Here is a 14104-nt window from a genome sequence, read left to right as displayed (position 1 = left end):
ACAGAGTGTGGTGAAGATGTATGCATATTTACACAGATAGCGGTGTAGATATTTCCATGTTCATACTGATAGCGTTGTAGATATTTCCATGTTCATCCAGATGGCTGTGTAGATATATCCATGTTCATACAGATAGCGGTGTAGATATTTCCATGTTCATACAGGTAGTGGTGTAGATATTTCCATGTTCATACAGATAGCGGTGTAGCCATTTCCATGTTCATACAGATAGCGGTGTAGATATTTCCATGTTCATACAGATAGCGGTGTAGATATTTCCATGTTCATACAGATCGCGGTGTAGATATTTCCATGTTCATCCAGATGGCTGTGTAGATATATCCATGTTCATACAGATAGCGGTGTAGATATATCCTTGTTCATACAGATAGCGGTGTAGATATTTCCATGTTTATACAGGCAGCGGTGTAGATATTTCCATGTTCATACAGATAGCGGTGCTGATATTTCCAAGTTTATACAGATAGCGGTGAAGATATCTCCTTCTTAATACAGATGGCGGTGTAGATATTTATAAGTTCATACAGATGGCGGTGCAGATATTTCCATGTTCATACAGATGGCAATGTAGATATTTCCATGTTCATACAGATAGCGGTGTAGATATTTCCATGTATAAAGAGATAGCTGTGTAGATATTTCCATGTATATGCAGATAGCTTTGTAGATATTTCCATTTTCATGCAGACAGCGGTGTATATATTTCCTTGTTCAAACAGATAGCGGTGTAGATATTTCCATGTTCATACAGATAGCAGTGTAGATATTTCCATGTTCATACTGATAGCGGTGTAGATATTTCCATGCTCATACAGATAGCGGTGTATATACTTCCATGTTCATACAGATAGTGGTGCTGATATTTCCATGTTTATACAGGTAGCGGTGTAGATATTTCCATGTTTATACAGATAGCGGTGTAGTTATTTCCATGTTTATACAGATAGCGGTGTAGATATTTCCATGTTTATGCAGATAGCGGTGTAGATATCTCCATCTTAATACAGATGGCGGTGTAGATATTTATATGTTCATACAGATGGCGGTGCAGACATTTCCATGTTCATACAGATGGCGGTGTAGATATTTCCATATTCATACAGATAGCGGTGTAGATATTTCCATGTTCATACAGATAGCGGTGTAGATATTTCCATGTTCATACAGACAGCGCTGTAGATATTTCCATGTTTATACAGACTGCGGTGAAGATGTATGCATGTTTACACAGATAGCGGTGTAGATATTTCCATGTTCATCCAGACGGCTGTGTAGATATTTCCATGTTTATACAGATAGCAGTGTAGATATTTCCATGTTCATACAGATAGCGGTGTAAATATTTCCATGTTCATCCAGATGGCTGTGTAGATATATCCATGTTCATCCAGATGTCTGTGTAGATATATCCATGTTCATACAGATAGTGGTGTAGATATTTCCATGTTCATACAGATAGCGGTGTAGATATTTCCATGTTCATACAGATAGCAGTGTAGATATTTCCATGTTCAAACAGATAGCGGTGTAGATATCTCCATCTTAATACAGATGGCGGTGTAGATATTTATATGTTCATACAGATGGCAGTGCAGATATTTCCATGTTCATACAGATGGCGGTGTAGATATTCACATGCTTATAGAGATAGCGGTGTAGTTATTTCCATGTGTAAAGAGATAGGTTTGTAGATATTTCCATGTATATGCAGAGAGCTGTGTAGATATTTCTATTTTCATGCAGATAGCGGTTTAGATATTTCCATGTTCAAACAGATAGCGGTGTAGATATTTCTATGTTCATCCAGATGGCTGTGTAGATATATCCATGTTCATACAGATAGCAGTGTAGATATTTCCATGTTCATACAGATAGCGGTGTAGATATTTCCATGTTTATACAGATAGCGGTGAAATGTATGCATGTTTACACAGGTAGCGGTGTAGATATTTCCATGTTCATACAGATCGCGGTGTAGATATTTCCATGTTCATCCAGATCGCTGTGTAGACATATCCATATTCATACAGATGGCGGTGAAGATATTTCCATGTTCATACAGATTGCGGTGTAGATATTTCCATGTTCATACAGATAGCGGTGTAGATATCTCCATGTTCATACAGATAGCGGTGTAGATATTTCCATGTTCATACAGATAACTGTGTAGTTATTTCCATGTGTAAAGAGATAGCTGTGTAGATATTTCCATGTATATGCAGATAGCTGTGTAGATATTTCCATTTTCATGCAGATAGTGGTTTAGATATTTCCATGTTCAAACAGATAGCGGTGTAGATATTTCCATGTTCATAGACATAGCGGTGTAGATATTTCCATGTTCATACAGATAGAGGGGCTGATATTTCCATGTTCATACAGATAGCGGTTCTGATATTTCCATGTTTAAACAGGTAGAGGTGTAGATATTTCCATGTTTATACAGACAGCAGTGTAGATATTTCCATGTTTATACAGATAGCGGTGTAGCTATTTCCATGTTCATACAGATAGTGGTGTAGATATTTCCATGTTCATCCAGATGGCTGTGTAGATATTTCCATGTTCATCCAGATGGCTGTGTAGATATTTCCATGTTCATACAGATAGCGGTGATGATATTTCCATGTTCATACAGATAGCGGTGTAGATATTTCCATGTTCATACAGATAGAGGGGCTGATATTTCCTTGTTCATACAGATAGCGGAGCTGATATTTCCATGTTTCTACAGGTAGCGGGGTAGATATTTCCATGTTTATACAGATAGCGGTGTAGATATTTCCATGTTTATACAGATAGCGGTGTAGATATTTCCATGTTTATACAGATAACGGTGTAGATATCTCCATCCTAATAGAGATGGCCGTGTAGTTATTTATATGTTCATACAGATGTCGTTGCAGATATTTCCATGTTCATACAGATGGCGGTGTAGATATTTCCATATTCATACAGATAACGGTGTAGATATTTCCAAGTGTAAAGAGATAGCTGTGTAGGTATTTCCATGTATATGGAGATAGCTCTGTAGATATTTCCATTTTCATGCAGATAGCGGTGTAGATATTTCCATGTTCAAACAGATAGCGGTGTAGATATTTCCATGTTAATACAGATAGCGGTGTAGATATTTCCATGTTTATACAGAGTGTGGTGAAGATGTATGCATATTTACACAGATAGCAGTGTAGATATTTCCATGTTCATACTGATAGCGTTGTAGATATTTCCATGTTCATCCAGATGGCTGTGTAGATACATCCATGTTCATACAGATAGCGGTGTAGATATTTCCATGTTCATACAGGTAGTGGTGTAGATATTTCCATGTTCATACAGATAGCGGTGTAGCCATTTCCATGTTCATACAGATAGCGGTGTAGATATTTCCATGTTCATACAGATAGCGGTGTAGATATTTCCATGTTCATACAGATAACGGTGCTGATATTTCCATGTTTATACAGGTAGCGGTGTAGATATTTCCATGTTTATACAGATAGCGGTGTAGATATTTCCATGTTTATACATATAGCGGTGTAGATATTTCCAAGTTTATGCAGATAGCGGTGTAGATATCTCCATCTTAATATAGATGGGGGTGTAGATATTTATATCTTCATACAGATGGCGGTGCAGATATTTCCATGTTCATACAGATGGCGGTGTAGATATTTGCATGTTTATAGAGATAGCGCTGTAGTTATTTCCATGTGTAAAGAGATAGCTTTGTAGATATTTCCATGAATATGCAGATCGCTGTGTAGATATTTCCATTTTCATGCAGAAAGCGGTGTAGATATTTCCATGTTCATGCAGATAGCAGTGTAGGTATTTCCATGCTTATACAGATAGCTGTGAAGGTGTATGCATGTTTACACAGATAGCGGTGTAGATATTTCCATGTTCATACAGAAAGCGGTGTAGATATTTCCATGCTCATCCAGATGGCTGTGTAGATATATCCATGTTCATACAGATGGCGGTGAAGGTATTTCCACGTTCATACAGATTGCGGTGTAGTTATTTCCATGTGTAAAGGGAAAGCTGTGTAGATATTTCCATGTATATGCAGATAGCTGTGTAGATATTTCCATTTTCATTCAGATAGCGGTTTAGATATTTCCATCTTCCTACAGATGGCGGTGTAGATATTTCCATATTCATACAGATGGCGGTGTAGATATTTCCATGTTTATACAGATAGCAGTGTAGATATTTCCATGTTTATACAGATAGCGGTGTAGATATCTCCTTCTTAATTCAGATGGCAGTGTAGATATTTATATGTTCATAGAGATGGCGGTGCAGATATTTCCATGTTCATACAGATGGCAGTGTAGATATTTCCATGTTCATACAGATAGCGGTGTAGTTATTTCCATGTGTAAAGAGATAGCTGTATAGATATTTCCATGTATATGCAGATATCTTTGTAGATATTTCCATTTTCATGCAGATAGCGGTGTATATATTTCCCTGTTAAAACAGATAGCGGTGTAGATATTTCCATGTTCATACAGATAGTGGTGTAGATATTTCCATTTTCATACAGATAGCAGTGTAGATATTTCCATGTTCATACAGATGGCTGTGTAGATATATCCATGTTCATACAGATAGCGGTGTAGATATTTCCATGTTCATCTAGATAGTGGTGTAGATATTTCCATGTTCATACAGATAGCGGTGTAGCTATTTCCATGTTCATACAGATAGCGGTGTAGATATTTCCATGTTCATAGAGATAGCGGTGTAGATATTTACATGTTCATACAGATAGCGGTGCTGATATTTCCATGTTTATACAGGTAGCGGTGTAGATATTTCCATGTTTATACAGATAGTGGTGTAGATATTTCCATGTTTATACAGATTGCGGTGTAGATATTTCCAAGTTTATACAGATAGCGGTGTAGATATCTCCATCTTAATACAGATGGCGGTGTAGATATTTATATGTTCATACAGATGGCGGTGCAGATATTTCCATGTTCATACAGATGGCGTTGTAGATATTTCCATGTTGATACAGATAGCAGTGAAGTTATTTCCATGTGTAAAGAGATGGCTGTGTAGATATTCCCATGCATATGCAGATAGCTGTGTAGATATTTCCATTTTCAAGCAGATAGCGGTGTATATACTTCCCTGTTCAAACAGATAGCGGTGTAGATATTTCCATGTTCATACAGATAGCGGTGTACCTATTTCCATGTTCATACAGATAGCGGTGTGGATATTTCCATGTTCATAGAGATAGCGGTGTAGATATTTCCATGTTTATACAGGTAGCGGAGTATATATTTCCATGTTTATACAGATAGCGGTGAAGATGTATGCATGTTTACACAGATAGCGGTGTAGATATTTCCATGTTCATACAGAAAGCGGTGTAGATATTTCCATGCTCATCCAGATGGCTGTGTAGATATATCCATGTTCATACAGATGGCGGTGAAGGTATTTCCACTTTCATACAGATTGCGGTGTAGTTATTTCCATGTGTAAAGAGATAGCTGTGTAGATATTTCCATGTATATGCAGATAGCTGTGTAGATATTTCCATTTTCATGCAGATAGCGGTTTAGATATTTCCATCTTCCTACAGATGGCGGTGTAGATATTTCCATATTCATACAGATGGCAGTGTAGATATTTCCATGTTTATACAGATAGCAGTGTAGATATTTCCATCTTTATACACATATCGGTGTAGATATTTCCATGTTTTAAGAAATAGCGGTGTAGATATTTCCATGTTTACACAGAGAGCGGTGTAGATATTTCCATGTTTACACAGATAGCGGTGTAGATATTTCCAAGTTTATACAGATAGCATTGTAGATATTTCCATATTTAAAGAGATATCGGTGTAGATATTTCCATGTTTATACAGATCGTGATGTAGATATTTCCATGTTTCTACAGATGGCTGGGTAGATATTTGCATGTTTATAGAGAGAACGGTGTAGATATTTCCATGATCCCCCAGTTGGTGGTGTAGATATTTCCATGATTACACAGACAGCGGTGTAGATATTTCCAAGTTTATGCGGGTAGCGGTGTAGATATTTCCACTTTTATGCAGATAGCAGTGTAGATATTTCGATGTTTATAAAGGTAGCGGTTTAGATATCTCCATGTTTTAAGAGATAGCCGTGTAGATATTTCCATGTTTACACAGATAGCGTTGTAGATATTTCCATGTTTATTCAGATATCGGTGTAGATATTTCCATGTTCATACTGATGGCGGTGTAGATATTTCCATGTTTATAGATATAGCAGTGTAGATATTTCCATGTTTATCCAGATAGCGTTGTACGTATTTCCATATTTATACAGATGGCGGTGAAGATATTTCCATGCTTATAGAGAAAGCGGTGTAGATATTTCCATATTCCTACAGATGGCGGTGTAGATATTTCCATGTTTATAGAGTTGGCGGTTTAGATATGTACATGTTCCTACAGATGGCGGTGTAGATATTTCCATGTTTATACAGATAGCGGTGTAGGTATTTCCATGTTTGTACACATTACGTTGTAGATATTTCCATGTTTTAAGAGATAGCGGTGTAGATATTTCCATGTTTACACAGACCGCGGTGTAGATATTTCCATGTTTATACAGATAGCATTGTAGATATTTACATGTTTATACTGATAGTGGTGTAGATATTTCCATGTTTACACAGATAGCGGAGTAGATATTTCCATGTTTATACAGATAGCTTTGTATGTATTTCCTTGTTTATACAGATATCGGTGTAGACATTTCCACGTTTATAGAGATAGTGGTGTAGATATTTCCATGTTTATACAGATAGCGGTGTAGGTATTTCCAAGTTTATAGAGATAGCGGTTTAGACATTTCCATGTTCCTACAGATGGTGCTGTAGATATTTCCATGTGCATACAAATGGAGGTGTAGATATTTCCGTGTTTATAGATATAGCGGTGTAGATATTTCCATGTTTATCCAGATAGCGGTGTACGTATTTCCATGTATATACAGATGGTGTTGTAGACATTTCCTTGTTTATAGAGATAGCGTTGTAGATATTTCCATGTTCCTACAGATGGCGGTGTAGATATTTCCATGTTTACAGAGTTGGCGGTGTAGATATTTCCACGTTCATACAGATGGTGGTGTAGATATTTCCATGTTAATACAGATAGCGGGGTAGGTATTTCCATGTTTATACACATTACGCTGTAGATATTTCCATGTTTTTACAGATAGCTGTGTAGATATTTCCATGTTTATACACATGGCGGTGTGGATATTTCCATGTTCATAGGGATTGCGTTGTAGATATTTCCATCTTTATAGAGATGGCAGTGTAGATGTTTCCATCTTAATACAGATAGTGGTGTAGATATTTCCATGTTTAAACAGATGGCGTTGTAGATATTTCCATCTTTATAGAGGTTGCGCCGTAGATATTTCCTTATTCATACAGATGGCAGTGTAGATATTTCCATGTTTATATAGATGGCGGTGTAGATATTTCCATCTTAATACAGATAACGGTGTAGATATTTCCATGTTTATGCAGATGGCGGTGTAGATATTTTCATGTCGATACAGATGGCGGTGTAGGTATTTCCATGTTTATAGAGAGAGCGGTGGAGATATTTCCATGTTGATAGAGATAGCGGTGTAGATATTTCCATGTATATACCGATAGCGGTGTAGATATTTCCATATTTATACAGGTAGCGGTGCAGAAATGTGAATTCATTAAACCTCTTTTTCTTTATAAATGACCCAGTCTTGGGTATGTCTTTATCAGCAGCATGAAAATTGACTAATACACTCACTGTCCATGAATGATACTCTGTTAGCCCATTTGCATTGTTGTAAAGAAATACCTGAGGCTGGGTAATTTATAAAGAAATGACGTTTATTTGTCTCCTTGTTCTGAAGGCTGTACGTGAAGCATAGTACTGGCACCTGCTTCCAGGGAGGGCCTCAGGAACCTTCCAATCATGGTGGAAGGTGAAGGGAAACCAGCATATCACATGGTGAGAGCGGAAGCCAGAGAGACAGGGAGGAGGTGTCAGTCTCTTTTAAACAACCAGATATCGCATGAACTCACAGGGTAAGAACTCATTCATTACCAAGAGGACAGCACCAAGCCATTCAGGAGGCATCTATCTCCAACATTGGGGATCACATTTGAACGTGAGATTTGAAGGGGACAAACATCCAAACTATGTCAGATACCAAAGCTGACAATGCTTAGGATCTTTAGCTGTTCCAGGTTCTGGGAAAAGGGAGAGAGTTAGCTTCCCTCGTCTATGCTGTGCTACTCCATATTATATTAGTAATTATTGTTCTCTAAAGGTTCTTGAAAGCAAATAAACAAATGCAAGGCAAAACATATGAAATGCAAGGCAAAACATACGAAATGCAAGGCAAATGCATTAAAAACTTTTGAGTGTTAATATATAGGTTTTATTTTACCTTTTTAATTTCTTTTGCTTAACCAAATAGATTATGTAGTTTTGATTAACTGGCCATGAAATAGCTCTGCCTACATAGAATTTCCCATGAATAATTGGTTGTGGAGACTTTTGTGTGTGACCCAAATCCTCCCTCAAAACTGAAGTTTGCCCAGCTATTGGGAGTGTTGGCAAATCATGCCTCTCAGCTGATTCTCTCTAGAATTTATTCTCAGGAGATCTAATTAATAACTTGTCAAGCTGATGTCCATCCTTGGGGACAACTCGTATCTGAAGAATGGCCAGTGAAAGGTATTAAAACTCCATACTCCTGCCTCAATTTAGGGCAACTCTGAAGGGTCACCCCTGCTTCTCAGCTCCCCCTTGAGATTAGCTGAGGTATTTGTTGTGACTGCCTCACATCTCAACTCCCTTTGTCCAATTCAGCTTTTTCGCCACAGTTGTTGGCTCCTAGGATTTTACCCAGTTAAATGTTCTCTACACAAATCTCTATCTCAAATCTGCTTTACAGGGAATGTGGCCTCAGACAGGTTTTCATTAGGTTCTGGACGTAACTCTCATTAGTCATTGATATGATTCGGCTGTGTCTCCACCCGAATCTCACCTTGATTGTAATTATCCCCGCATGTCAAGGATGGAGTCAGGTGGAGATCATTGAATCATAGGGGCGGGTTCCCCCTACTGTTCTCCTGGTAGCCAATAAGTCTCACGAGATCTGATGCTTTTAAAATGGGAGTTTCCCTACACAAGCTTTCTTCTCTGCTACCATTTAAGATGTGCCTTTGCTTCTTTTTTGCCTTCTGCCGTGACTCTGAGGCCTCCCCAGCCATGTGGAATTGTGAGTTCATTAAACCTCTTTCCTTTCTAAATTACCCGGTCTTGGGTATGACTTTATTAGCAGCATGAGAACAAACTAGTGCAGTCTGTTCTATAAGCCCAAGTCGGATCACAGATTCCCGCTTTCCGTTTTTTTTTCTAGCCCATATTTCTACTAAAACTTGACTCATATAGACTTAAAACAAAATAATTAAGCATGGCTAGTATTTATTTAATATTTTATACGTGTCAGGTACTGTATTTTGTAACTTATCTTTTAATAATCTTTCCAAATCTCTAAAAGGAGAATTCTGCTCTTTTATAGAGAAAATAAGGATGGCTCAATCTTTTGATTTTTATTACAAGCTTTATTTTTTATAACATATAATAAACTAAAAATATTGAAAGTTTAGAAACCATCAGCACGCAATCGAGGTGATGGAAATATACTTCACCTCCAGTTTCCTGATGCCTCTTTATAATACATTTCTCTGGCCCCTCATTCCTGGCCCTTAAAAACCACCAAACTGCTTTCTGTCACTGGACAGTAATTTATACAGTCAAAAAATGTATATAAATAAAATTTTACACTATGCACTTTTTTGTCTGACATTTTATGTTTTTTTCTCTGCATGTTTTACCTCTAGAGTCTGCCTTGTTTCACTTAGTATAGTTATTTTGAGATTCATTCATGTTATAGTATGTATCCATAATTAATTCGGATAAAGCAAGTTAATTCATTAATGTATTGATTGATATTTAGACTGTTTCTAGTTTGGGCTATTATGAATACATGTGCTATGAACATTTGTGTTGATATCATTATATGAACACCTACTTTTATCTCTCTTGGGTAAATACCCAGGAGTGCAATGGCTGAGTCTTACGGCAGAAGTATGTTTAACTTTTTAAGGGACTCTTAAACTGTTTTTCAAAGGTTACACTTTTTTGTATTCCCATCAGCAGTGTATGAGAGTTTCAGCTTCTCCACATCCAAGCCAGTGCTTGGCTGTTATCAGTCATGCTAATCTTAGCTATTTAAAAATAGATAGTGGCGTCTCATTTTGGTTTTAATTTGCATTGCCCTAAGCATTAATTATGTTGAGCATATGTGCTTATTTACCAAACAAATGTCTACTTTGTAATGTCTGTTCCAGTCTTTCACCCAAGTTTTAAATGGGGTTGTTTGTTTTTCATTATTAAATTTTGAGCTTTTAAAATATATTTTTGATGCAAGCCTTTCATCAGATATATGAATTGCAAATATTTTCTCCCAGCCTGCAGCTTGTCTTTTCAGTCTCTTAATAGATTCTTTTGAAGAGCAGATTCTTTTTTTTAAATTTGATGGGTTCTTCTTATCAATATATTATTATATAAATCATGCTGTGGGGTCATATCAAAGAAAGCTTTGCCTGACTCAAAGTCCCAAATGTTTTCACATCTTCCCTCTCCTCTCCTTTGGGAACTGAGATTACACGTAAATTCAGTTACTTGAAATTTACTGTCTACTATTGCTCTGTTCATGTTTTTTAAAAATTTATTTTCTCTCTCTATTTTATTTTGAGAGGTGTCTATCTTTTCTTCTTTAATGACTAATGTGCTATCAGCCTACCATGTAGCTGGGACTACAGCCGCATGCTACTATGCCCCGCTAATTTTTGTATTTTTAGTAGAGATGGGATTTCACCATATTGGTCAGGCTGGTCCTGAACTCCTGACTTCGTGATCCACCTGCCTCGGCCTCGCAAAATGCTGAGATTACAGGCGTGAGCCACTGCACCCAGCCTCCTTTAGTGTATCTTGCATGTCTCTATTTTAGAACATATAGAATACTGTTTCAATAAGCATTTGAATGTTCTTAACTGATAACTCTGGCACCTTGATTTACTCTGGATCAGTTCTGACTCAGTGATTTTTCTCCTTATTATGAGCCACGTTCTTCTGTCTTTTGTTGTTACTGTTGTGTCTCTGCTAAACTGTGTCTGGATGTCAGATATGGTGACTTTTATCTTATTGAGTGCTGGAAGTATATATAAATATTCTTGATCTTTGTATTGGTATGTATTTAAGTTTAGTTGGAAAGAGTTTGACTCTTTTTGGTCTTGCTTTAAAAATTCATTAGGTGGGATCAGACCAGTTGTCATTTTAGAGCTAATCACTCCCAACTAGTGAGGCAAGATCCTTCTGGGTATCCCTGGGAATCTTGAGGTGTTTCTGGTTTGGCTGATAAAATAAGCACTATTACTGGACCTTGGTGAGCATGTGTACTGTTACTTTTCATCTTATCTGGGTGTTGTTTCCCCAACCGTAGGTACTTTTCTCTAGGCCTGTCCTAACAATTACTTAGCTATGTACTTTAGGGGGACCCTTTGCAGAGCTCTGGAGTTCTCTTTCTGTGCAGCCCCTTCTTCTCGGAAACCTTGTCCTGAGAGCTCATGTCAACATGGTTCCTGTGGACTCTCAGCTCTGTCCCCTCAGCTCAGGGAGAACGATGGGCTCCTCTTGGGCTTTTCTCCTGCAGTAGTGGGCTGGAAAACTTTCTCCAGGCATAAATTAGGGCAGTTGATAGGCTCACCTTGTTTGAGACTGACTTTACAGGGTCTTGCAAACTTTTGTGGCATACATTTTGGCCATTTTTTTGGTTGTTTCAGGAGGGAGAGAAAGTCTATTTCTTGTTACTCCATCATGGTCATTGCAGAAGTCAAACTAACTGATATTTATCAATACAGTCTGTTGCTACACATTGAACTTGCTTAAGATAATTTTTAGATGGCACAGAACTTTCTGTCCATTGAATGAGACTCTCTGCTTATTTTGCAAGTGCTCATTTGTATGGAGACATTTGTATGGAGAAACTTCAAAAAGTTTGTGGAAAAATGAAGTTAAAAGATAAACATTGAAAATGTGATCTTCGGTTTTCATCCCTAAAGAACTGATGGTCCTGGGAACTTAACAATGTCAATGCAGTCTCTTATACATTATTAACTTAAGAAAAATGGGTGCCCTTTCCACATTTGTTGAGATTGGGAAACAAAAAGAAGTCAGAAGGAGCCAAATCAGAGCTGTAAGGTGGATGCCTGACAATTTCCCATTGAGACTCTCACAAAATTGCCTTTGCTTGATGACAGGAATGAGCAGAAACATTGTGGTGTTAGAGGACTGTCTGCTAAAGCTTTCCCAGGTATTTTGCCCTAAAACTTTGACTAACTTATTCAAAACACTCTCATGATATGCAGATATTATTGTTCTTTGACCTTCCACAAAGTCAACAAGCAAAATGCCTGGAATGTCCCCAAAAAACTGTTGCCGTGACCTTTGCTCTTGAGTGATCCCCTTTAGCTTTGACTGGACCACTTCCACCTTTGGTAGCCATTGCTTTGATTGTGTTTTGCCCTCAGGATCATACTGGGAAAGCCATGTTTTATCTTCTGTTACAATTCTTCAAAGAAATCCTTCAGGATCTTGACCCTAGTTCTTTAAAATTTCCATTGAGAGCTCTCCTCTTGTCTGCAGCTGATCTGAGCACAACACTTTTGGCACCCATGCAGTGGAAAGTTGGTTCAACTTTAATTTTTTAGTCAGAACTGTGTAAGCTGAACCAATTAAGATGTCTATGATGTTGGCTATTGTTTGTGCTGTTGATTATCAGTCCTCTTCAATTAGGGCACAAACAAGATTAATTTTTTTCCTTGCAAATTGATATGGATGATCTGTCCCTGTGGACTTCATCTTCCACATCATCTCGTTTCTTCTTTAAAAAAGCTGTCCGCTTGTGAACTACTGATTTCTTTGGTGCATTGTCCCCTCAAGCTTCTTGTAAAGCATCAGTGATTTCACCATTCTTTCACTCAAGCTTCATCATAATCTAATGTTTGTTCTTGCTTCAATTTTAGCAGAATTTACATTGCTCTGCTAGGGGCTCTTTTCAAACTAATGTCTACTCCTTCTTACTGTCTCAAACTAGATCCTGTTCAAACATGCTATAATCAATTAGTATGAGTTTATTTTGCTGCCAAAATTGAAACCTTTGCATAGTTTTTTTCATAATATACATTTTCCATGAACTTTTTAAGGCCTCTCATGTATCCACAGGTAGAGTGCCTTACCTATTCTGACTTCAGTCAATTATTCAAGACCTTTCCTTGTCAGTGATACATTAGAAAGGTAGAGTATTGAAAAATAAGAGTAGTTTCTGCTGATTAAGAAATACTATATCTTTTTCTACTTCTTTCTTTTTTTTTTTCTTTTTTTTTTTTTGAGACAGCATCTTTCTCTGTCACCCAGGCTGGAGTGCAGTGGTGTGATCTCAGCTCACTGCAACCTCTGCCTCCCAGGGTCAAGTGATTCTCCTGCCTCAGCCTCCCGAGTAGCTGGGACTATAGGTGCCTGCCACCACACCCAGCTAATTTTTGTATTTTTAGTGGAGACAAGGTTTCACCATATTGGCCAGGCTGGTCTTGAACTCCTGACCTTGTGATCTGCCTGACTCGGCCTCCCAAAGCGCTGGGATTACAGTCATGAGCCACCGTACCTAGCTTTCTACTTCTTTCTTATTATTTTCCTCCTCTCTCATTCCTATATTCTCTCCTTTCTCCTACTTTCCTCCCCACTCCCTGTTTCCTTCCTTTCATCTTTCCTATTTTCAAGACTTAATATTTCTTGAACCTCCGATGTTATCATAGTATGTTATTTGTTTAATTTTCACATAACAATAATAGTTTAAATACAAATAATATTTATTTTCATCCCCATGTTATCAGTATAACAGTAAAGATGTGGAGAGGCCAGCTG

This window comes from Gorilla gorilla, chromosome 6 (assembly GCF_029281585.2).
Source record: "Gorilla gorilla gorilla isolate KB3781 chromosome 6, NHGRI_mGorGor1-v2.1_pri, whole genome shotgun sequence".
In the NCBI taxonomy this organism is placed as follows: Eukaryota; Metazoa; Chordata; class Mammalia; order Primates; family Hominidae; genus Gorilla; species Gorilla gorilla.
The sequence above is the reverse complement of the archived record's forward strand: the minus strand, read 5'-3'. Positions refer to the sequence as shown.